Source organism: Lutjanus erythropterus, chromosome 20 (genome assembly GCF_056507025.1).
Source record: "Lutjanus erythropterus isolate fLutEry1 chromosome 20, fLutEry1.hap2, whole genome shotgun sequence".
In the NCBI taxonomy this organism is placed as follows: domain Eukaryota; kingdom Metazoa; phylum Chordata; class Actinopteri; order Lutjaniformes; family Lutjanidae; genus Lutjanus; species Lutjanus erythropterus.
Window position 1 is genome coordinate 13,923,966 of NC_139336.1, and position 26,091 is coordinate 13,950,056.

Genomic DNA, 26,091 nt, shown 5'->3' on the forward strand with positions numbered 1-26,091 from the left:
AAGTCTCAAATATACACAAATGCTATAAATACACATCAACACTTGTTCAACATCAACTGTTCCTCCAAAATTATCCACAAGTCCTCCCTATCAGGATGTAGCTCCACTAAGAGCCCCACTCTAAACTCATTACAATAATATAACAATCATTTTAAGGCAAGACACAAGGCTGTACGCAGGAAATACGAGGCTACATTCATGGGTCCTCCTGCCCTCTGTAAGAGGCTAAAAATGTCAGACTCCTTACAGTCAAGCTTCGCCCACGCTGTGAGTTTGGCAGGCATTCATAGCCGAGCGCACTCCGCCACGAGCTGTGCTGTCTGCCCGTCTGATCTCAGAGGAAAAGCTCCTGTGGTTTGTGTGTTGGTGTTTATACGCCCACCTCCAAATTCATTCATCGGCCAATAGTCTAATAAAGCTGACCTGCACAATGAGATGTTTCCAGTGCCCTGAAGAGGAAATACTGGGTAGTGTGCTGCACTCCTGACCCTCTCTCCACCCCTGTCACCAGCAAAATGATGTATGTGTTTGAGCTCGAATACTCAAGTGGTTTAATTATATACTGAATTGCTGAAAGATAGGCCTGCCCTTTTTCAAATGACAGAGATGTTTTTTTTTCTCTCTTCACATCACTTATCTGTGCAGATCCATCAGGAGACAATGTTCATGTGTTTCTGTGAGCAATGCAGTGCATTTGATTTAAAAAGCAAACAAGATTATATGGTCTTTTGCCAGCCTCCTCTGTCCACTACCAGTCATACTTTCCCTCAGCACTCCTATTTATTCCAATTATTCCAATTTATTCACAGCTCTATCATTTTTATTATTATTTAGGCCTACAACAAATGATTCTTTTAAAAATTGATTAATCTATTACTTGTTGACCATAAAGCTGTTTTTAATGAAAATATGACTCGAACTGATAAACTGATTATCAAAATAATTGGCCATTCATTTCATAGTCCATCAATAATTTATTAATTGTTGCACCTGTTATTTTTCTATTCATTAAAATTGTTTATTGTTGTTATTGTTTAAAAAAAACACTATAAAGAATGATCTTACTCACAGTAAGCAAGAACAAAACGATACAATACAAGCAGTCTCACTTAATTTTTATTAAGCACAAGTGTGTGGCCCTTCCCAGTTTTTCCTTTTCTGAAGCTAGTGCAGGAGTGAATAAAAAGCTCTGTAGAGGGTGTTTCACTATAGGTCAAGTGTGTAAGTTTAAGATTAGCTCTTTATATCTACAGAGGTCGTGGATCCCCTTCTACATAGTCTGCCATGCTGCACCACCAGGTTTCTACTGTGGCCACACCAAACACTGGCTCTAGATATGGTATTTTTCGCAAGTTTCGCTGCCACCCCTGGTTCTCCTGCGTTTGAAAGGGCAGGGTGAAGCAAAGTGTTGGAAGTACTGGGACATAAGCAACAGAATGAATTAGACCAAGTCTATACATAACAGAAGACCTTAACTGTTACAAAGGTTTAGAAGCACAACCTAATGGTTTGTGGACGGGTGAGAGAGGCACAGCATCAACTCATTAATGACGTGTGTACTGTGAATGCCAAAGTAGGTGATCAACTGATCCTTATGTTTTGGAATTCTGAACATCTCAAATTCAAATTCCAGTCTTATAGTCTACTAGGACCAAAATGTTGATCCGTCATAAAAACATGAACAACGAAAAACAATTCTTCAACAAATTCAAGTCAGTGTTTGTTATTTGTAACAGCTTAGCCTATATTTGGTTGACCAAAACTGCCCATTTTGAGCAACAAAAATCAGGAACAGTTACACGTGTGGTTGTGTCGTTGATGTTCAGGCATGGCTGACCTCTGGACGGATGATGTGCCGTGAAAACACGACTGCAAATGTTACAGAACTTTGGCTGACATCTAATAGTATGCTTTAATGTGTTTTTCTCCCTCTGTGCCTCGATTTTCCTCTCTTCTTGCAGCACACCATTAAGTGTCTGGGTAGCAATATGATCTGTTCACTTACTCATCTCTTTGCTTTGAACATGAGAGCCAGACGTTACTGAGCCTGAGAGCTCTGAGAGACTGGACTTCAAACAGTCACTGACAAGAGTCTCTCCAACATAACAACCCAATGTGTTGGTACTGAGTTCCTTATACATTTTTTCCTGTTATGACTCTCATTCTATAGTCTAAAGTCATTTCAAATTCCATGGTGAGCTCCTTTTATGTTTCTCTTCTTCTGCGCTATGTTTTGATGTAATATGTACTGTATTACTCATCACAGTCTCCACCTGCAGCCCTCCTCCTCTTCTCATGACTACACCACTGCTGCTTCATGAACCAGTTCTCTATCTGCATTTATCTTCTACAATATGTGTTTATTAACGAGCACTGCCCATTGTGTGTGTGTGTGTGTGTGTGTGTACTGAGGCAACAACAGCTGACCACATTTTGCAGAAAATGAAAAATCTTACAGCACCTTTCAGAAACTCATTTTATGCCAGTTTGAGTTCATGTTGCTGTCAAGCTGGAATCCATTTTCCTTCTCCCTCTTTTTTTTTTTTTTACCACTCCCTCCATCCCTCCTTTCATTCTTCTCTCCATCTCAGAGATTTGAGCATTACATCCGATCCTGGCAGTTCACTTCTACTTTATTTCTCATCATGGTGCCAGTTACACCAAATAATCAGATTACTGAAACCTCTCACTATGCATCACTCAATACTGTACAAATGATCCCTGCCTCTATCCTGTTCGGCTTGTACCCAAATCTGCTTTTCTTTTTCCTGCTGCTTCTCCCATTCTGACCATTGCCCTTCTTTCTCTCTTAGTCTATTTTATTTTTCCACTTCTATTAATATCATCATGTTTTTTTGTTTAACTAATTGTTGGCTCGCTGTTGGTTCGCTTATCACTAAATGTGTTACTAATTTGTTTGTTCATTTTACAGGTGCCTCATATCAAAATGGATCAAATTAGCCTAAAAAGAAAGGTTCGAAAGGAGTGTTAAAATGAACCACTGCTGCTTTTTTTGGTGATTCATGGGTCAAAAGGACATCAATGTGAACATGTGGAGTTTGTCACACTGTATCCCATATTCTGCTGCCTCAGGTGACTGCTGTAATTTGGATTTCTTAGCTACACTGATTGTTTATCAAGCCACTGAGCCTATATGATCTATTGCTGTGCAGGGCTTTACATATTTTCAGTTTAACACTTTTAATGAATAATGTTTACCTCAAAAAAGCTTGCTGTCTGCAAGTACATTTGAATCTTCACTTCATACACAAAGTTTGAGAAGGTAGGCAAGTGTAGTAAAATAAGTAATAAAAAGTGCAAAATAAAATACAATCGGAATAAAGCTAGCAAGCTTTCATGGGAAGCATTTTTAGTGGCTAAAACAAAAAACCACCAATGTCAGTCTGCAGTATGCAACAAGAGTCAAGCATCATTTTCCACTTTATGTCAAGAATAAAACAAGATCTTACAAACTGACTAACTCATGAGTAAAATGGAAAAACATACATACTGTTAGAGTGAAATTAAGCATAAACATTTGGCTTATATGTTGGCTTATTGGACTGAAACATAATTCTTCTACATGAAGTTGCATATGATTATAAGGGAAAAATAATTTCTGAAATGCAACACAGTAATGTTCTGTACTTTTTTACTTCTAATTACATTTTTGCACTACTACTTGCTGTTAAAGTTAGATTATTATTATTTTTTGTTATTATTATTACTATTATAATAATATTCTACTACGGTGAACTGCAGTAAAATTAACACATCAAGAAACATGAACATAGAATCACTGCAATTTAAGATTTTTCACTTCAACTGAAAGTTTTTTTTTATATCTTTGACTGTAGAGATCCTATTTCCAGTGCAAAACAGTCAGAACAGAACTTTTCGATTTATAAAACATTTCTTTTCATTTTGTATTGCTTACTGTCCCCCGCTTAAAGAGTGGTAGAGGTGGGGTTTAGTCCATGTAACTTAGTTTAGTTAATAATAAAAAATAAAAAAGAGAGAGAGAGATGAAAAGTATTTTTTAATTATTTATAGGCTTATCGAATCAACTTGATGCTTTGAGGACACAACAATTGCATTGCCAGTGAATATTAGGTTAGAAAATATGACATTTGCCCAATTTAATGTGACTACTGCACTTTCAGTCTTCTATCCAAATACAGACACAAAGACAGATAATTTTGTTGGTTGGACAGATACAGATAACAACGTCTCTGAGCACCTCTAATATATAAACAGCACATTCAACAAGTCTACACTATAATAAACAGAAGTAAGAAAGTTGAACAGCACTGGAAAAGTACAAATGAGTGTGTGTAAAAATGGCCACAACAACACAGCTGTTTTCCTGACCATCAGTACCACAAGGACGTGAACAGACGCGACAGCAACACACAACCAGCACCACAGTCCAAAAAAGATCTCACAGATTATTTAATTGTGTCCTCCTATGTTTTAAAATCAGACTTTTATCAAAAAAGAACTGCAAATGGGGTCAGTTACATCATTTGAATAAAATATTCAAGAATTCTACTGATTCATTAATGTTATAGAATGATATAAAGTGATATATTATATGTATAATGATATAGAATTCACATCCATCATATCAATAGGAATATTTATTGGTTGTGTAACTACAGGACTTAAAAAGGTGACATTTTTACAATGTGTTAAGAAACCCCCTTGCAACTGATGAGGAAACACAAACAAAGTGTTGAGGAAATAAGTAAAGTGTACAGAAGAATGTATACAAGCATCATATTTACTCTGTTATTAAAGAGCCATATTCCTCAGGCTTCGGCCAACCTCTCAGAGGCCACAATGCTGACCTGATGGACAAGTCAGTGTTGAACCACATGAGTCAAGAAACACACAACAGCTAAGAAGAGAACAGTTAATGGCAGACATACAAACATGCAACACGCAAAAAGCAACATGTGATTGATCGGAATTTATTTAGTGTCAGCCAGATTTTGATTTGCAGGTTATAAAGTTTATTCTGATTTGGGGTAACTAAACTCTTAACTAGAGTGCATCTAAATGTTGAAGACTTGGGGGTTATCAAGGGCACGATTGAATGTAATGCCCTTTTTGGAATGATTTGCATTCATGCTACCTTCAAGCCCACATGCTTAAACAGTTAGCCATGTAATGGGGGCTTGGGGTGGGAACAGTTGTAACAGCTCATTAATATTGATAATGATATATGAATTTCTGCTCACTACACGTTACACTTCACAAGGCAAGAATAAGACTGGGTCAAGTGTGTACATTGTCAGTCCTGGATATCTTGTACTTTATGATCCTGTTGTCCTTGTGCCTGTCTGTCATCATGTGCTGTATTACATGTCGCATTTCATTCTGTGTGTTAGTCTGGCTAGCCCACACAAATTGAAATCTGATTAAATGTCCTCACAGTGAAACACAGACTTATAAACTTTTTGCTGAGCCAAAAAATAATCATGTTGACATGGCAATAGCCAGAAGAGGCAGAGACTCCAGATATTAATACCAAGGTGATGAAACATTCACTAATGCCAGTAGTACAAATGCTAGAAACTCTGGTTGCTAGAAACCGATCTTACAGGATGAGTAACAGCTCATGCCATTTAAGAAACATATTATTACACTGAGTCACACAGACAACAGGGTGATTGGATCAAAATACAAGCTGTTTTATGAGCTCCTGTTGGTGTCAGTTTGAGATGCAACTGATTTAATGATCTGAGGGTGGTAAATAAACATTCATATTAGAATTTTTGCAGGACTGTTCTCTATGATAAATAGTCAGTACTCTTGGAAGAAGAGAATACACAGACATTCAATCTCTGAGCATCACAAACTCTCTGTCCTGGAAACATTTGAGGGTTTTCTGTACTGTGAGTCTTGTCTGACTGAAGTCATTGGCATAACATTGGATACATGCACTTATTGTAGTGACAGCTCCTGTCACTTCTAATTTTGAAGTGGGTCGTTGTGTCACTTCAAGCTGTGACTTCAACTCACTGTTCAACATGCATCTCATCTCCTGTGCAGTGTAACTTCATAGGTGCTTGCAGAAATACTTACTATTACCACTAGGCCTACTCTATGCATACTGCTACTGTTGGCACAGACAAAGGATATCTCCTTTAAATGCTCTTTTAAATGTTTTTATATGATCTTTTATACTTGGCTCAACAAGTGTTATATAAATAAAATTATCATTATTATTATTACATGTTTAAGTCGATGATATTTATTAAGCAACATCTTTAATTATTGATTTTCTTCATTATAAAATCAACGGAAATGCATGATTACCAGTGTAAAGGCATGTTTAAAAATAGAAACAGCACATTATTTCCTAGCTAAAATTATATTAGTTTGGTCCATTTAATTGTATCTCCAGTATCTACTGTACATTCTGTGTGATCCTCTTTTGTTTCATGCTCTGGAGAGGCATGTTCTGAACTTTTCAAATCAGAGCGTGAGTCTCTCATGTCATTGTTCAGGCTATATAAAGCACATGATTATAGTTATAGTATTTAATAAGATGCAGCAATGTCTTGACATCAGAGCATGCCTCTCTCGCCCACACTGTGATAATTATTTGTAAAATTAACTTAAAGAAATAGCCTTGCCAATCCTCATATCTTCATTTTCTCTTCAGTTAACTTAGTCCTACTACTATTGTGCAGCTAAAACGCAGCTCTACTGCAACAAAATACCTTCAGATGATGACAAAAATGAACATTCAACATGATTTGTTGGCAAAACAATGACATTATGGTATTAGAAATGCATGTTTTGCCCATAATACTTAGACTTGAAAGAATTCAGCCATGGGACCTTCAAAAGACAACCAAAACCTTTTGACATTTTTTTTCTATGTCTATTTAAAAATAACATTTTTTTCTGCTGCAAACAAAACACACACATCATTAATTTGAGTATACTGTATGCAGGAAGTTCCAAACAGGTTTTTCACATGAAAACATCTTTATATCCTCCTGACACCAAGTATAGGTAATCTGTATGTTTGTCTTATGAAGTTAACTAGGGGTATAATAAATAATGAAGCAAAATTCATGATTTAAACTGTGATCTTTTTTCTCAGTTTTGAAATTCCCTGGAGACTATAGCCACACTTGAATTAGCCTGTGAATGTCTCCATTTGCACCATTAAAACACATTATTGCATTAAATATACTACACAGCTTTCAAAATGGGGATTAAAACCTGAGTTTAATTTAAAGTTGTAAACAGAAGCCCAAAGATGACATAATCATGAAATAACACTTTTCAAGTACTCACTACTAGTTGTTTAAACTATTTCTCAATATTTAATTAATGCCAGTTATCTGGAGTAACGTGTAACCACATTCAGCACAGGCATGGACATTAACCTGCAAGCAGAGCAGGTGAAAAGGTGAAGCATATCGTCAATTGCTGTCATGTCTGAAGGGAAATGTGCAGTGTGTAGTACAAAGTGCCACACACCTCAGTGGAATTTGCAGTACAGTTTGGTTATTACAGGACATGATTAATGCCTTTCAATGGCTCTTAATACATGCAACATTTTTGCAGACAATGTTTAACATGAGGAGATGTTTGATCCGGTGTGAAACAAAACATTAACGTAGAGTGTCACTTTCAAAAGTCACTTGATGTAACACAGTCATTTTTACCCAAACCATGATCTTTTCCCAAACTTAACCAAGTTGTTTTACTGCCTAAACCTAATGAAGAGTTTTTTGTTTTTTTTTTTGCCTAAGCCTGCAACTGTATTACAATGTCAACGATATGTGCAATGTCACATGATGTCATTGTGTGAGTGAAACCACAACTGTTTCCTAAATCTAACCAGGTAGTTTTGTTGCCTAAACCGAACCAAGCATTTTTTGTGTCAAAACCTAACCAAACTGCGACAAAGATGAAGAGAAACAGGAACCAGAGAACAAAGTCTGTCAGCAGTAGTTTCCTTATTTAGCAAAGACTCGTTTTCTCCGCAATTAAGTGGAAAAAAATGCGTGCGTATATCGGCACATTGGATATACATAAAAATTCAGTATCAGTAGTATAACTCTAGAGTAGACACAGCATATTTTGGATATATTATGATGAATACTGGTGGGCCGTCACGAATTGCAGGTGTAGATAGAAAAATGGGGGCTGTTTGTCACTGTGAGCAAAAACAAGAAATTCATTCACATAAAGCTAAAAAACAACGCACATGAAGACAAATTACCTACAGACACACTAAATCCACACTAAAAATAGCTGCATAGATGCCACAGTATGTTAGTGTTGGCAGCAACAGGGAGGGAGATGGATCACAGTAATGAACCCTCATGGGTTTAAACAAAGACCCACTTCTACCACAAAAGACACATAGATGCTCAAGTGAAGTCACATACACAAAATAGGGCCAGACACAGAATATAACAATGTAGAATCCCACAGTGGAGGGTAGATTTACACACAAAGCAACTCTACACATGATGTGCAGGCTCTGACAGCAGGAAACAAAGAAGAAGAAGCCTTGCAGGCCCCTGCTGTCAGCTCTCACAGTCATAACTACAAGTGCAAAAAAGGAAAAACAGCTGTATGTATGCATGTGTTAATCCAGGTATGACAATACCCATACATGTAACACTGTATTAAAAAAAGCAACACTTTGCATGGCATTTTGGGATTTTGTCCAAAGCACTGTACCAGGAGTGTCCATGTTTTTAATCATCAGTTGTTCTAGTGGGACATCTAGCCCAAATCCTGGAAGTGTTAGCAAATGGCGTCTTCCACCACAGATGCACAGAGAAAGGAACCTCTAAACCTGGCTGCTGAAACCTGCACTGTGCAACACAGGGACACATTAAAGCAAGTCACCCAATTTATCACTTCTAATATTACTGGCACCGAATCTTCTTTCCCACTTGGTTTTACAGCTCTTCAAGCCCAATTCCCTCGACCTAGCCCTTCAAGTGTAAAATATTATCTTGGCAGGAAAACCCAGAGATAATGAAAAATGCTGATCAGTGTAATCACAATGAAACACCTGATCTCAACCACTCTCTTGCTGTTTCCACATACTACACCCTCTATCCTTAGATTATAAAGGAACTGAAAGGATGTCCTTAACAAATGAATCCCACTGCAGTTGGTGAAAAATAAGTCACCTCATTCTGATCTGTGAACTTCCTAACTTTCATCAGACCCTAATCTCTGGCGTCTGAGAAATGATACATCAACAAATAACATGCAGAAGTTTAAGTCCCTACATCACTACACGTACTGTCATTTTTAAAATGTTTTTTCATAGTTTTATTCAAATCTAATTAGTGGTATCTAAGATAACACATGTGACAGGCTTAAGAATGAAGGAAAGGAAGAAGATCAAATTAGCTGCTGACATCTTAATTTGGTTAATTTAATCTAGAAATTAGTTATGTTGTTTGTTGTGTGTTGCTTTATTGTGTGACAATCTTGTCAATAATTGATCAACGCTTTGCTGTGTTCTTCTATGTATAAGGCAAATCTTACTGCCATATTAAAAATTAAACACATATTTTTTCCAGAGCTGATGATGGAAGTATCAAATGAGTGAGCCATCTTGTACCCTTCTCTGTTGACAGTTGCACATGCTCAGTACCATTTGGAGACTAGGCTGAAGTGCAAATGAGAGTTTCAATAATCCTGGAAACAGAAGTTTGTTGTGGTGGCATTAGAGGATGTAGGCAAAACTTCAACTATATACTGCACAGCAAGGTGAATAAAACAGGGTCATTTTTGAAAGAAGCATTTCTTAAAAATGTCACTGAAGTGCCATAACAAGAGCCGACATGGCAGCTAAATGGGCGGGCGACAACCCATCCTCTGAGACCATGCTGAGGCTTGTATGAAACCTGAATACTGAGGAAGGTCAAGTACTCGCAAACACTGATTACCACTGCATATGTTAAATTTGGCAAACATTAAGGTAGCACTTTCAGTTAACTGTAGTACAAGTACATCTGAAAGGTAATGTTAAGTTTGACGAACTAAAGATAACAATTTAAGTGAACTTTGTAAAAGAGCCTCAAAGAGGCTTTGCAGCTGGTAGCTCCCCTCCTCCCTTTTTTTTTTGTTTGTTTGTTTGTTTGTTTGTTTTTAGAGTGGTAAAATTATATTTCCACCCAGGGAAGTTGAGATCATTTCAACAGCATGTCATTGCCTGGCAAGATGAAGTCATAGCCGTGAGAATACAAAATCAATAGGGTCCAGCAGGATCTACAAAGTTGATCCAATATTAATAGATGGATGTCAGAGTGTGTGAGTGTGAGATGACTCTCCACAAACATGTATAGGACAGTGCATGCTCATACAATAGACACAAAATTCAAGTTATACATGTTGCAACTAAATGTAAAGCCATAAGTGTAGGAAAAAAAGGTCTGTACATTTGGTAACAAAAAAGTCATGTTGCGATTATGTTGGTGATGATGTGATATTTATTGAGGTCTGCACCAGGCAAACATGTTTTCTTTCATCTGGATATTGTACTTTGCCATACAGTGATTTTATTGCAATTAATTGTGTAGCCCTCAAAAAAAATCAGCAAAAAAAAACAAACAAACAAAAAAAAAACACTTAAGATTGTATTTGACTTCTTGTCATAAAAATTAAAATATAACATTTAATCAAAAAAGCTTTCCTGCTGGGTGCCCCTATAGCTCAGTTTGTAGGGTGTGCACACCATGTGTTGAGGCTGTCAGTCCTCTGCAGCGGCTGCCGGTTGGATTCCCGCCTGCGGCACATTTACTACATGTCATCCCCTCTCTCTCTCCCCTTTTCCTGTCATATCTTCAGTTGTCCTATGTTAATAAAGGCAAAAAGCCCACAAAAATACTTTCCTGCTAAGAGAGACACTTTTTGCTGTGTGTCTTTTTGAAGCTCTCCAGATTGTACAAAGAAAGCCTGTTTGCCCGTGACTTTGGTCTAACAAACAGTAGGATGTCAGATGAGCTTACATGCAAGTTAATCGACTGCACAGAGCTTTGACGTCCATAAAGATTTGATTTTGTTTTTGTCATCTAGTGTAGGTTGCTCCAAATCCTTACACTAATCCCACAGAGCAGTACATATACAGTATAGACTACGCAATTGTATACTCATGTCTAAGTACAATGAGTGCACACTAGCCCAAATAACAGTGTGTTAAGAAAAGTCCATGCCTGCAGGTGCCACACAAATGCCTGTATACAGTTGGCCTGTAATGTATCTGTGTGCAAGCCATTTATATTTTAGCATGTTACCTCCCCTCTTGCTAAATTCAGTTCTGAGGTGCAGTATATAATTGTGATGACAAAGCAGTTAAATATAAAGTTAAAGTATAGAAGTCTTAACAGTAAAACTAACACTGGCCTGACTCAATAGACCAGTCCAACATATCTTTGTGTAACCAGCTCCGAGTCTACAAAGGGCTGCTTATCTGAAGCTTATCTGCATTTCATCTTAAAAATAAAAACAAGCATTGACGCCTGAATAAAAGATTAAACGATTTGTTGAAATGAATATATTTTGCAGCACACCCAAATTCCACTTTCCTCGTGAAACAATGATGAGACACATCAAAACGAGGATCTTCCTGTTGTCTTCTCTATGCCGGTGCTAAAACAGAGCATCTGAAATATTTATAGCTTCTGTCAGGCCACTGCTTCTGCAACCCATTACAATCAGAGCGTGTTTTTCCTTATTTTTATATAAATATATATTTTGATGTGTAGCTGCATGCACAAGCCACATATATTGTATGCTTACAATTGGGAAATTACTATATGATCTGTAGAGGTTTAAATTCTACCAAGCCTTAGATATAAGCAACTAACACACAAGAAAATATAGTAACACAAGAATACACACAAAGAAATAGTGAGAGATTTAGAACAGAGGCCCTCATAGGCGCTTTGTGCACGTGTATATGATTAATATTACATGACTCATTTTTTGCCTTGGTGATGCAGGGATAAAATGTGATAGTTAAAGGAGAAAACTGTCATAAATTACTGTAATAAATCATAAAATGACCATGATATGTCATTAGAGATTAAGGACGTGCTAAATGAAATACTCCCACCACAGCTGCAGTGTTCTCCTTTGATATTTCTAGACTGGTGGGCTTCAGGATAACAAGCTTAAAATTACATTGACAGACAACTGATAGTTATAAACAGCTGATCAACTTTCAGTGATCCTTTTATTGTCAAATTACAATTCTGTGCTTATCTTCGACTCGTGCAGTGTTCCTGCAGCCTACCTAAGCTTCCTCAAGTCTGGAGAGGAAGGTGCGGTGGGAAACAACTTGCTTCAACCATAGACTGTATGTTGAAAAGGGTTTTAATTTTTTTTTTTTAATATACCATCTATGATTTCAACTCGTTATTTGGACTGCAGAAATCAATTTTGAATGTGCAATGGTTACATACAGCTCATTTCATACTTAATGATTTTGGTATGAATAATGATTTCATGTGAAAATAATTTCAAATGATTTCATGTTTTAGAAAGCTTTGAAATACTGAAAGGTGTTAAAAATTATTATATTAGAATAATTAGTATAGAAATTGAAGTAGCTACTGCAAACCTGGCTGGTTCTTGGTTTTAGTGTGAAGCAGCCTAACAGAAACACTGTTACATCCTCCTCTAACCTACATAATTTATTATTCTTCCATTTAACTTCACAGTCAAAAGCCTAAATTCATAATCCACCAGACCTATCTCCTGAGAATAATTCCCCAGGTTGAAGATGCAACACAGGGAAAGTAAACACACGTTTTTACCTTCCTTTATAAGATCTGACCAGGTGACAGAGGGATGGATGTTTTACTAGTTCCTTTTTTCTTTACTACTCAGTTTGTGTTTTGAGCTTTTTTGCTTACAGCACAGAGAAGAAAGGAGCCACACAATAGAGGGAGAGACACTGAGGGACAATAAAGCAATGTGACACAGGGTGAGGCGGCCCTGAACTCCTGAATTCACAAGCAGATCTTCATTTGCTCAGCTTCGCTCATTTCTTGTTATTACTCCGTCAATATCTCTCTCTATCTCGCTGTCAGCCTCTCGCTTTGTGGTCTCTCTCTCCCTCTCTCTCTCTCTCAATCTGCCTCTTCCCTCTCTTTTCATAAGCTTTCAATATTTATGAGCACTGCAGAAATACTACTGGCAAAGCATGCTGGGTAGAGCTGTCCCTCAGAGTCTGCTCCTGACGTCATGACTCTGTGCTGATGCTCTGGGCTACCTTTCCCGTCAGTGTCCGAAAACAAAAGTCAAGTTTCCTTGCCAGCACAACTGATATCTGAGAGAGCATTTTAATACTACACAGCGTCACACAAGTATCATTTTGGAACTAAGTCATCAACTCCACGCTCCACAGGGCTTCAGTGCACAAAATGTCTCAATTTAAGTCTCTGATTGTCAGGTGTTGGTCATTGTATCTCATCATACACTTCTTAGGGACTATAATTTATCTAAATGCTTACTAAATATGCATCTTAAACACTGAAATAACAGCTGTAGCAGCTAAATCTGACACACCTTATTTTTTATAAAGTTCTAAAGATTAATTTAAAATTTAATAATTCATAAGCTGAAATTATTGATATTACATGAAGAAATGTTTAACTGAAATTGATGTGAAGTGATCAGCTAAAGAGAACACATATCACTCTGACACTGTAGTCTGAACAACAGAAACAATCAGTCCACTCATGATTGTTCGGTGGTGTTACAGGCATAGGTGTAGTCTACAGGAACACAGCTAACACAGGTACTTTTAAAAGGATGAATGTTTTAGAATCCATACCGACACACCTAAAAATGCATATCACATTACCATTCACTTACTCAGGGCATGACCGTGCTGGTGTAAGCATGAAGTAGATGGTAATGATGAAACAAGGAAATGGTATTGTGTTTTTGTCACTTTTCCACCGAAGTAGAAACTCAAATAATCCACTATATCATAACATATACTGCAAGTTCATATTTGCTTTGGTGTCCCTAACTACACAAAAACACTGAAAACAGTTTTTCTAAATATCTTCGCTTGGCAGGAGTTGTCCAAGGTGTCCAAAAAGCCAAAAAAAAAAAAAAAAAAAGAAAAAAGAAATCCCTGTGTATGTGTGGGCAAGGCCACAGAGTGGGGGAGCTTAACCTTTCATATGAGCTTCAGCCGAGTGTGAACCCTGGCTACAGATACCAAACAAACCACGTTCAAGTTAATTAAATTATTCACAGAATTCAAGTTGAAAGATTGGAATTAGTTTGGCTTTATTTTAGCTGCTACCAATCATTTAAAGTATGCCCAGACTGACTCGGGGCATCTCTACATCTCTTTCGATAGTGACATAATGTCAACACTGCAGAGAAAATACAAGGAGGGGAGGACTTCCATTACTGTTTATCAAAGTCTAGTATTAGAGAATAGTTAACATAATTCAGACAAACTGTGATTATTAAAATGTTATCAAAAAGCAAGCAAAGACCATAGACCCTGCTCATCATGGCATGACATTTTGACCTGTCATTGCAGGACACACACAGGTGTTACTAATAAATTTCATGATGGCTCAGTTTCATTAAGCGTCCCATTGATCCAATATGCACAACACTAGACCCTGAAACTGGAAGACATAAACAGAATATAGTTATGAATGCTATTAATTACACTTGTGATTTTTCTGCAATGACAAAAGTCTGTATCCCCAATACATTTTTATTATGCAATCTCAAAAAAGGCCATTAAAGAGATAGTTTCACCCAGACATGAAAAGTCATTTTCTACCCCAAGCCCCAACATGCCAAGCTGACTTGAAAGATGTCATTTACACCATGTTTTTAGCCTAAATCTTCACTGTAGATTCTTAGCTTTGAGCCACATGCACACCATCTGAACCGTGTGTGTGTGGTGTGACAGTGTGCGTGTGCCAGTGAATGGCATGTCGGGGCTTTAGGAGACTTGAATCATACCAGATGAGCAGTATGGATGCATTTTATTTATTTTTTCTGGTGTTTTTTCATTTGAAAACTGGTCACCATTCATTTCCATTGTTTGGATGATTCTGCAACGCCCTTTTTCCTGTGAAACTCCCACAGTGTTTTGTGGACTACAAAACCAAACCTGACCTTAAATTGGCATGATGTTGAGTAGATAATGACTGAATTTTCATTTTGGGGTGAACTATCCCTTTAAACCAATGACAAACATGCCTTTGTGGTTGGAGCTAATTTGCTAATTTGACCCTATTTTTAGAAGATACACCAAAAAAGGACTGTTCAGTTCCATTCACAGTGGCTAACAGGACTGTTGCATCCATTTTCCATTGTCCAGGAACATAATCTGCATAACATACAGCAGGTAATCTGGATTATTTTTACCAGGTGCTTGTGCACCTCCTTATAATTTCTCTCTGAAGCAATGTACTCAAGAGGCCTGGGGCTGATTGGCCAAAGCGACATTAACTTTACTCAGAGCAAAGTTGTCTGTGATTGCCCAATCAGCTTTAAGAGGTAGGTGCTATAAAACAAGCACCGCATGATTTAGAAGTAGATTTCCGCTGTATCTGAACACCTGGGACTTGATGTGACTGACCCTGAATGTATGCTGGCAGAGGAAGCAGTGTGCCTCTCTCTTTTAATAGCTTTTAAAATCCTCATTTGTAACACAGACTGTTCAGTAAGAAGGCTGTGAGGCTAAATGCTGTGGTCTTATACTGAAATAGGTTTGCTGGTATGTTATATACTGCCACACCTAACACCTAAATCTCTCATTTACAGTAAAAGTTCGACATTTTGGGAAATATGCTTATTTGCTTGCTGGCAGAGAGTTAAGTAAAAAGATCAATACCACTCTCTTATCTCTCTGTTAAATATGAAGCTATACAGCCAGTAGCCCACAAGCTGTTTCCCCCTGGAAACAGGGGGAAACAACCAGTCTGGCTCTGTTAAAAGGAGACAAATTCCACCTACCTCTAACGCTTGTTAAAGATATTATATAGTTAAAATGGTAATTTTATGGAGCTTTATAAGACAGACTGTCTGTTGGATTTGAAAGAGACTCCTGGTCGCAGCCAAAAATAGTCTGACACATAAGCCCCAGTGAAACATCAAAATATAATATCTGTATAGGGCTGCAACTTTTCAGTATAGATTAATTTTTTGGTCCATAAAATGTAACAAACAGTGAGAAGTGCTGATCAAGATATTCAGTTTACTGTCACAGAAATCTAAAGAAACCAACACATGCTCACATCTGAGAGGGTGAAATCAGGGAATTGAGGCTTTTTGTTTAAAAAAAAAAGATTCAAAATGAATAATTGATTAAAGAAACAAAATATAATGTGTTAATTAGTGAACAGCTAGTTTCCCCTCGCTTACAGTGTTTGTGTTAAGCTAAGCTAACTGGCTGCGGGGCATAACCTTATGATTAACAAGCAAATATGAGAATGGCATCAATGTTTGTAACAGGAAATATACACGTGACTTACAAACAATGCTAAACCAAAGACTTTGATAATAAACAAAGTTGTATAATTCAAATGTTCAGTTCAACATAAGAGAAGCTACATTTTTAATGGATTAAAGTCTTTTATGAGAGGGAAGGACAGGGGCAAACCCAGTAACTCATGAATGATGCATAAAGACACAAAAAAACTGCAAAGACAGAAAAGGGAAGAAGTAAAAAGGAAGAAGATAAGGAAGATGAGGAGACACAGAAGCTGGGGAGCCACTATGTCTGAAAGTCATGTGTGCATAACTAATGCATAGCACTCAGCTGCACATGGTCAATGACTGCACTACCTCCCATAAGGCCAATATACAATCAGTAAGACAGGAGAGAGCAGTCAGCAGAGGGAGGAGCAAGAGTGATGGATGGGAGGGAGGAGGGAAATGGGAAGGACGTACAGAAGAGAGGTGGGTGGATGGTGGGTCTAAAACCAAATAGAGGAAGGCACAAAGGACAGAAAAGGGTAATGAGAGAATGAATGAGTGAAAGAAAAAAGGAGGAGGGCAGAGTTGACAGAAGAACCCTGAATAGCACAGTAGACAGATCACATAAGAGGGCAGGTTAGAAGATAGCCTCAGACTGTTTTCCAGCTTCTCACCTTCAAGAGTGTCCACAAATATGTGTTTTCTGTGGTTGAAAATGCTTCAGTTAGTGCGGTTGAAAGGCCAAAGCAGAAATGAATGCATTAGTGTGGATGTGACTTTTACAGTGATATAGAGAAGTAGAGGTCAGGTGTAAGTGGGAGAGATGAAGAGAGGAGGGGGTGAAAGCCTGCTGTGAGAGGAGTCACGTGTTCAAGCAACCTATCTGTGTGTGATGTGAGAGATGGATGTCTTAGAGCAACGAATCCCCACTGGGAGATTTTCTTTTTTGCTTGTTCTTCCTCCACAGGATGAGGTCAGAGGCCATGGTCACATACAGAGCAGCACCTCTGGGGCTGGTGAGGTGCAGTGTCTTGCTCAAAGACACTGGAAGAAAGTCAGTGATTCCTGATAAGAGAACTTGGGATAAGAGAGGGTTTGCATAATCACTACTCCTCTCAGCTAAGAGTTTAAACTATCTACTATAGTGAATACAATGTCACCTGATAAAATCTGCCTTTAAATATAGCTTGTCTGTCTGCCTTTACACTCAACAAAATTATTTGCTCCAATTTTTCCACATCTTGCAATAAAATGTGCATTTTATGCACACAAAAGGTTTATTTCTCTCAAATTTTGTTCACAGATTTGTTAAACTCTGTGTTAGTAACTACTTCTCCTTTGTCAAGACAACCCATCCACCTGACAGGTGTGGCGCGTTAAGTGCTGATTAAACAGCATGATAACTGCACGTGTGCCTTTGACTGGGCACAATAAAAAGACACTCTAGCCCGCTGATTCCACTGGGCACGTCACATCTGCACCGTGTGTTTTTCTTTTTTTGCCCGTCTTTATGATTGCATGTCTTCATAGAGTGTTTTATTTTGAAAACTGACTGGATACGCTTTGCTGTACCTGACACACCCTACTCTGCCTCTGATTGGTTAGTTCTATTTGTCTTTGTTATATCAGGGTAAGCCAATCAGAGGAGGCAGAGTAGGGCAGGTCTTTACTTTGCCTAATCTGTAGCCCTAGGATTATTTTAGCAGAGGAACTGCCAACTAACACAGATTTTAACAAATTTGTGAACAAAATGTGCCAGAAATAAATCTTTTATGCACATAGATGAAGTCTTTTTAGTACATGTATATGTCCATCCCAATGACTGTACATCAGTCTTTACATAAAGTCTATCATTCATCCAGTCATTTATCCTCCTATCCATTGCTTTGTATCAGTATTGGATGTTTAGATTGGAATTTGAAGAACCATGATGTCAATAATTGAAATTTGCAACGTAACAGAAATTTCTGTCATTCTCTTGTCTTCTCTTTTCAGACATACACAAACACACACGGGAAAGAAAAGCCTTTCTGAGCAGCCATCTCAGTAGATGACATACTGTTGTAACACTTCTCTTTTCAGCACTGTCACTTTATCACTCCATCCTCCCCCATCCATCTGTCATCTGTTCATTTAGAGGTGATCTCAGGCCAAGTCTCAGGCCAGTACCGTTACCTTTGAGCCTTGGTTCATCCAGTCTGAGGACATTTTACGTTTGCACAGACATTTACAGCATATAAAATGTGTTATTATTTAATAGTTGTAGTATTTAGTAGTTTTATTTTTATAAAAGATTATTAATCACAATATTTTAGTGGTTTAAATGGTGTTAATTTAAATAGATACAAGAACCTAATATCAGAGATATAGCATTCTAGCTATTATAAAGCTCAGTGAACAAATGATTCAGTGTTGAATTTTTGATACAGCGTTCATTATTTATGTTCCTGCATTATTGCATGAACTGGGTTAACTTTTGTGCTGAATAAAATACCATAAAAATCATGCTTGTAGCAGTGTTGCAGTGAATGTTGTTCAAACATACACCTGTAAACATTACTATGTGTAACTCTTGAGGCATAAAAGAGTACTATGATGCTCTCTGTCTCATTGTCACATTGCTATTACACACTCAACCTGACTGATTCATAAATATATATACACCTGGATGTGTATATAAATCATGTGTGAAGGTATATTCTTTCTTCATAAATGCTTCTATGCCACTGTTTCTGATTTGAGTCTTTCCTTCTTCTCTAATACATTTCAAAGGGAAATATTGTACTACTGTAATATTGTATTCTAATTTTACTTTACTAATCATCTGAGAGATTACAAATTAAGATTTTTGCACATTAAACAAGGAAAGCTTATAAAATACCATATTTTGTTCTAAATTACTCTACCCAATAGTTTATACAAGTAGAGTAGAAATTAGTAATTGTGACGGCATTTCTCACTATTTCCTTTTTTTTTTTTTTTACAAACCAAACAATGATTAATGGAAATAAGCAGATTAATCCATAATGAAAATAATAATTAGTTGCAGATCTATGCATAACACTTCAAAATGAGTTCCACCTCAACCAACTACACAAGTAAAATCCTGCTTTTATATTAATTCATCAGTAATATGACAACAATCAGAATATATGGCAGCACAACAGTCACAGGGGCCATATTTTTCAGGAAGTATATTTTACTTTAAACATCTGAGATAAGGACAGGAAAGCAGGAGAGACAGTGGGGGGATGTCATGCAACAAAGGGCTGTCTGTGGGAGTTGAACCCACAGCGGCTGCAGGGGATTCACAGATTATGGGGCGAACGCTCTACTCATTGAGTCATCAGGCCACCACAGAAAAAACAAATCTCAATACTCCAGGGCCTTAAAAAATATTCTCACATGAAATAAAGTATATACTGTATAGGCCTACACACAAAACATCAATTTGACAAACAAAACCACAACTTGATTAGCTACCAGGGAGTAAGTTAACCACAAAACTCAACAGGGAAGTCACTATAAGGTCACTGCAGTATGACTCAGTACTTGAAGGCAGAGTTGGATGTTAGATGTCAGAGTATCTGTGGCCTGTGAGGAAGAGATAGATGGACTGGGAGGCGTGGGGGGCTCAGAGTGGGGGGTAGGAACTGCTGCCCTATCGTGACGTTGACTGACTGACTACCAAATCACCCGTGTCATGAATCAGGACTGTAGAGGGCTCTGGAGCTGACACATACTAACTCACACAAGCACAATGACAGGCACAAGACACACACACATACAAATGCACACAGTTGAAACCTGTGTGTGAATGCACATGCATTCCCCAAAACGTCCAGATTTAATTCACACACATGCACTCAATTCATGTGCAGACACATCAGCATGGAGACGCACTGCAACATGCTACATCATCTTCAGCCCTGCTGTCAACAGGCGGTGACAGAAGCTGACATATGCTCCTCACTGCAGGATGTAAAGACTCCAACACACACACACACACAAAAAAAGCATGTTTCAGCTCACTGCTCACAGTGTGTGATGCTTTACAACAAATGCAAACCAAGTCACAGGGCCTTCACATGAACAGTGCTGGTGTCCAGCTTATGATCCATGACGTCCTTCCTACCCATGCAGTTTCTTTCAAAATGTACCAGACTTGTATTTCTAACACAAATGTAAACTCACATGTGACCACACCCAGCCCTAAAAGATAATCTCCTAGCAGGCTTTGTAGCACCACTGGAGATGGAAATCCCTTTACTAACATTCCCTCCCTTTCTCAGTAAGAATCTGGGGGACAGATACACAATGAGGGAAGACTGATGGACCTCAACCCAGAGCAGGTTTCTCTCAAGAGCGTCTATCAAATATACTGTATATGTCAAAATATATCAGTGTATGAAATAAACCATTTGAACAACACATGAACACGACATTATTTGTCAAGCCCTCCAGGATTTTGCAGGTTTTTTGGGGATTGTTGTGGCCTTACTGCCTGATTTCACAGCAGATTTTTTTTTAAAAAAATGTTATGTATGTTGTGATGTTTTGCTTTTTTGAAATTGTAAATTGTGGAAGCAAAAAATTGCTAAAAAAAAAAAAAAAGTTTTTTTTTTTGTTTGGAGAATAAAACCACAGTCTGTTTTAGGTGCTCTAAGTAACGTTACCAAAAAAGGCTCAGTATTACAAAAATTATAATATACTTTATTTGTAAATGAAGAAGTACTCTTCTGACTTTTCAGTACCTGTGACAAATTAAAGACCAGAAAAAAAAAATACTGAATACAAAACATAAGTTGGTTAATTGAGATGTATATATGACATGCATATATGACATTTGTGTGAGGGACTGCCATGATTGGTGTAACAGTAAGCTACAATGACTGGTCAAATTTGCGGTGACTGGACAAAAATTGTAAGGTCATGCAGAATTCACACTGACTGGTCAAATATATATTGTGACTGTTGTGATCATGACATCATGAAAAACGACATGCAGTCCCAACACATAACTTTCAATACTGCAGGCGTGAATGCCAGATGTCCAAAAGCTGATGCTGAACTGCACTGCTGGCTTTAAATGTTGAAGAATACCAAACGTGTATGAAAAATGTGGATTATTCTAAGGTTTGCTGAAAAGCACCAAACTGAATTACTGGCTTTAAAATATCATTTATATTGTGATATTTGATTTTGTCCGTATTGTACAGCTCTAAAATAGAATAAATGTAGCCCAAAGTATGAAAATCTTCTGTTACCATCTATCCTCACAATTCTGGAGAACATACTGTACATAAGAGAGAACAGAACACCCTCTGTTTCGTTCTCCAAGATGATTAAGCTTTTTGAGCATAAATAAAAACAACAAACACTGTTACGTGTTTGCATATCTGTGTGTGTCTGTGCATATATGAGACAGCTGGATGAAGTTCCGACATAAGCACAATGTGCTGGCTCCTCGGTGCTCATGTCTGTGTTAGTGACAGCGGGTCATCACTAATCACCCAGTGGGTGCAGAGTCATACCAGCAAGCGACATGCTGAGAGAGGGATGTGGGCGCAGAGGGGATGATGGAGGATGAAGGAGGAAAAGTCAAAGAGGACGATCAGAAGATGAACTAGAAGACAAGATAGCAGGAGGGCATGGGTAAACCCAGCTGTTACTGTGAGTTCAGAACCACGACTACTGCTTCTAAAAATAAACGATGATACAGCAATATTATTAACAATAGACATGTGAAGCTCTGCCTTGAGAATGATGCTTGATCATCCCTTTTTTTCATGAAGGTAAATGCTGTTTCTATACAAACTCTGATATAGTGGCATTTTCATGGTTATACTCAAAAAGGAATGTGGTTAAGATTACATAACAATTAAAATAAATATGATATCAAGAAACATAATCACCACTTACAAAACCAAAACCACAAAATCATCTTCACATGCCACTGGAAGAGAATAATGGCATTGTCCTCAGCCACAAACTACCATTGCTGGTCTGATGGATTTCACGGGATGGTGACCACTCCCTGAGGCCGGTCGATACAGAGCCAACTCCTTATGATTCAGCACTCTGCGCAGGTTCATGAGGGGCGTTTTTGCCCATGAGGAGCAATTCATCAACGGGACAAACTCCTGATACCAGGGTCAGAAGCTGAAATACAAGGTCCACGAGGGGTTAACACATAGCCCGTCAATTTAAAGCAGCAGCAAGTGGCTTGTCCCCAGAGGCCAGCCAATTGCAATTTTCCATAAAGTCTAGATTAGAGAAGTGAGTCACAGAGAGAGAGATGCAGAAGAACTGTAATACTAAATGAATACTGATCTAAACTCATTAACATATTGAAAAAATGGGCTGCAGGCCAGAGCAGACACTTAGACGATCACAGAGACATAAACATAGACACAGAAAATTACTATTATTTTCTGTGACGATTAAATGAACAATGCCTCTCTCAAGATGAGTCAACAAGACAGTAAAATGGCGTTGCTACAGCAAACTATACAGCTGATTGTAAAGTTAAATCATTTAACCTTTAGGGCTGGGTTGCACCAACAACAATGTTTCGGTTTAGTTTTCACTCTTACAATAGATCAAATTTAATTCTGTTATACCTCTAACTCCAAATTAAGATGTGATCCAGTTTTAACTTTAAACTTAGACTTGAGGAGGTTTAACTTCTACATGGGCTGTCTTTTAGAGATAAATAAGAAAGTTGCTTGAAGAAAGTTAAGGGACAGACTCAACGCAATCGAGTTTTATGATTATGGTTAACTTTTTTGGCTAGCTAGCAAACAGTGTAATGTGTTGTTAACTTTTAAGCTAGCCAGTCTACAGTTGTGTGACTATCATGTGTTGGATAAGCAGCACAGATAACAACAAGCATCAGAAACTGGTGAACAATGTCAATGCTGCTGTGAACGTAGTGCAGCTTTAGGCCTATAATTTATTTCTCATTCATTTCACCTTTCGCTCCTCTCACACATGCTCACTCATAATTTCCTCACTGTTATTATCTGGGGCTGTCAATTGTGTTACCAGCTGTTGGTCACATCTGTCCAATCACACAGTGACACATCTTCATTGTTAGCCTATCATATTTTTAAATATGATTTTCTCCCCGCCTTTAGTTCATTCATGCTGCTGTTACGTGCACCCCTCCACCTCCTCATCACCACCCAGTCTTCGGAGATTCATCTGCCTCATCAGCCTCCCAGTCCTCAACCACCACCACAGCCATCAGTAACTGGACTCCATGTGAGACTTAACTCTGCCACTGCTTAGGGCAGACGCCCTTTATTATCATACATTATCTGTTGTAATAAACCTGATCTTTATTTCAGTCACTTGTTTTGATTTAAATGCAGTGTGTCAGCTTGTCTTGCTTGTCTAGCAAACAATGTAATATTTTATTAATGTTTTAGCTTTCAAACAATGTTCTGTTAACTTTTTAGCTAGCTCGCAAACAATGTTTGTTACAGATGTTGTAACAGTTTTTCTCCCTTCTTTAAAGACTTACTTTGTCCTAACAACATGCACATTGATTTTTTATTTATTTATCTACATATTTATTAGTTTTATTATGGGTAAGGATTAGAAGAATTGATTAAACTGGGTTTGCATCAATAAACTTGGATTTTCTAAACTGGCATTAGTATTTAATTGTGCAACAGAGCTCTGTGCAAATTTAAACCAAGTTTTTCTAAACTCTGTTAGACCTTATCTTAGATTAAATTAGTCTTTACTAGTGCAACCCAGTCCAAAACATCAGCTTTTAATTTTCACTGATGCAACAATCCTAATATACCCAATAGAGAACATGCTGAACACTCGCATTAATGCAAAATACATTCGGTAAAAAGCATCATCAAGCTTAATCCAAAACACAACTTGATAAATAAAGATGCAAAGTGAGTAGCAGCATGACTATGACACATGTCACATGATGTCGCTATGAGAAGTCACTCAGCCCTTTCCAAAGCTCATGCTATAATAAACCTAATGCACCAGGGAGAGCTAAAAATATAGGCTAGACAAGCTGACACACTGCATTTGCAGAAAGCTGCACTTCGCTCAGAGCAGCATCAATCATCCTCATCATTCACCAGTTGCTGATGCTTGTTGTTGTCTCTGCTCCATATCAAACACGTGACAGTCACACACAACTGTACACTGACAGGCTAAAAATGTTGTAAAGGTCAGGCTTACATAGGAAATATAACATTTTAAAAATGCTTACTCCATATTGGGCTAAAATGCCTGCGTGTTGTTATTCTGAAAGCCCTATTCATGATTATGCTATTTGTTTTGGGTTTTTTTAAACTCTGCTTTAAGATCTAAGACTATAACACCTTTAAAAGACCGACCTTCCATGCTGGTTCAAAAACTTTTCATATCACACCAGTACCTGCCTTTGAGGACAATCTATGTATTAAGCATTCTCTTTCTAATTAATATTTCATGTTAGAGTGAAAAGGCCCCTGAAGCCATGTTATAACCATGAGATGTGAGACACTAGGGAAAATACTGCTGCAGTGTTATGTGTTCTTGGAATCTGGAGGGTAATTTGAAACATAAAAATATCATAGCCACTCCATATCCTGTGTAAATCCTGTACCTACTCCAGTCTTCTAGCTCTGTAAGCTGGTAAATGCCTTCAAAACCTTTTCTAAGTATTTTTCACACATACTTCCCAGTAAATTATTGGATAACATTTCAGGCACTGCTAGTTATTTTCACTGTTTACACATGCAGCTTCATCAGTAAAATTTCAGTCTTGTATCTTATCACATATGCCATAGCAATGCTGGAACACATGGGGCAAGGGACAGTCTAGCAGATGGTGGAAATCACAGGCACCTAGTTATAGTTCTGTTAGGGTGCAGAATTAGTGACAGGCAAGGCGAAGTATGGCAGGAAAATTTTCAGTTGATTAACAACTGAAAGTGCAATTTCCTGCAATACAGAGCCATCAGTCATGGACAACGCAGTTGCTCTTCTACTATAAAGCTAAGTTTATATTGCACTATAAACAAATATTATTTTTTCTGTGTTTTTTTTTCATTGCAATATCAAATGTTCTCTCAGCATATATTTCTCGGGCAGTCTGCGCTGTCAGATGGACATATCCCTTTACATTTGGGGTGAGGTAATTCGCTGACACAATCAATGTCATAGATTATGGAAATACACACATTTGCATAATGTGTGTTGAATGACCTGCTGTGCCTGGTCAAAGCATGGATTCACCTGAAAAACAAGCTGCAGAGAGCAAGCCTAGCCAGCCCTACCCAAGTCTAAACCCATCACTACATCATTCATTGGTTTGTGGACTATGTTTTAAGGGCTCGAATATGGCTTTATGGTTGTCGCCATCTTGGTTTTCTGAAGTCAGAAGTGATCATATTTGGATGACATTGTGGAGCCGGGAAGGATATACACAGTTATGCTTCCAACCTGACTGAATTTGACTGACATGCCATGGTAGCAGCTTGTCAATCCCAAGGTGGTCACGCCCTAAAACATACCCTAATTTTTCATCTATTTTACCCTTAAAGGTACCATAATTTACTAAACAAACATCATGCTGTATATAGCACTTAAAACTAGCAATTG

The 26,091-nt window shown here is 37.8% G+C and overlaps 1 protein-coding gene across 7 annotated transcripts in view; it reads right to left on the reverse strand.

Annotated features, from left to right (window-relative positions):
• Positions 1–26,091, reverse strand: part of ank1b (ankyrin 1, erythrocytic b) — a 95,275-nt gene that overhangs the window by 53,948 nt on the left and 15,236 nt on the right. The window lies entirely within an intron of this gene.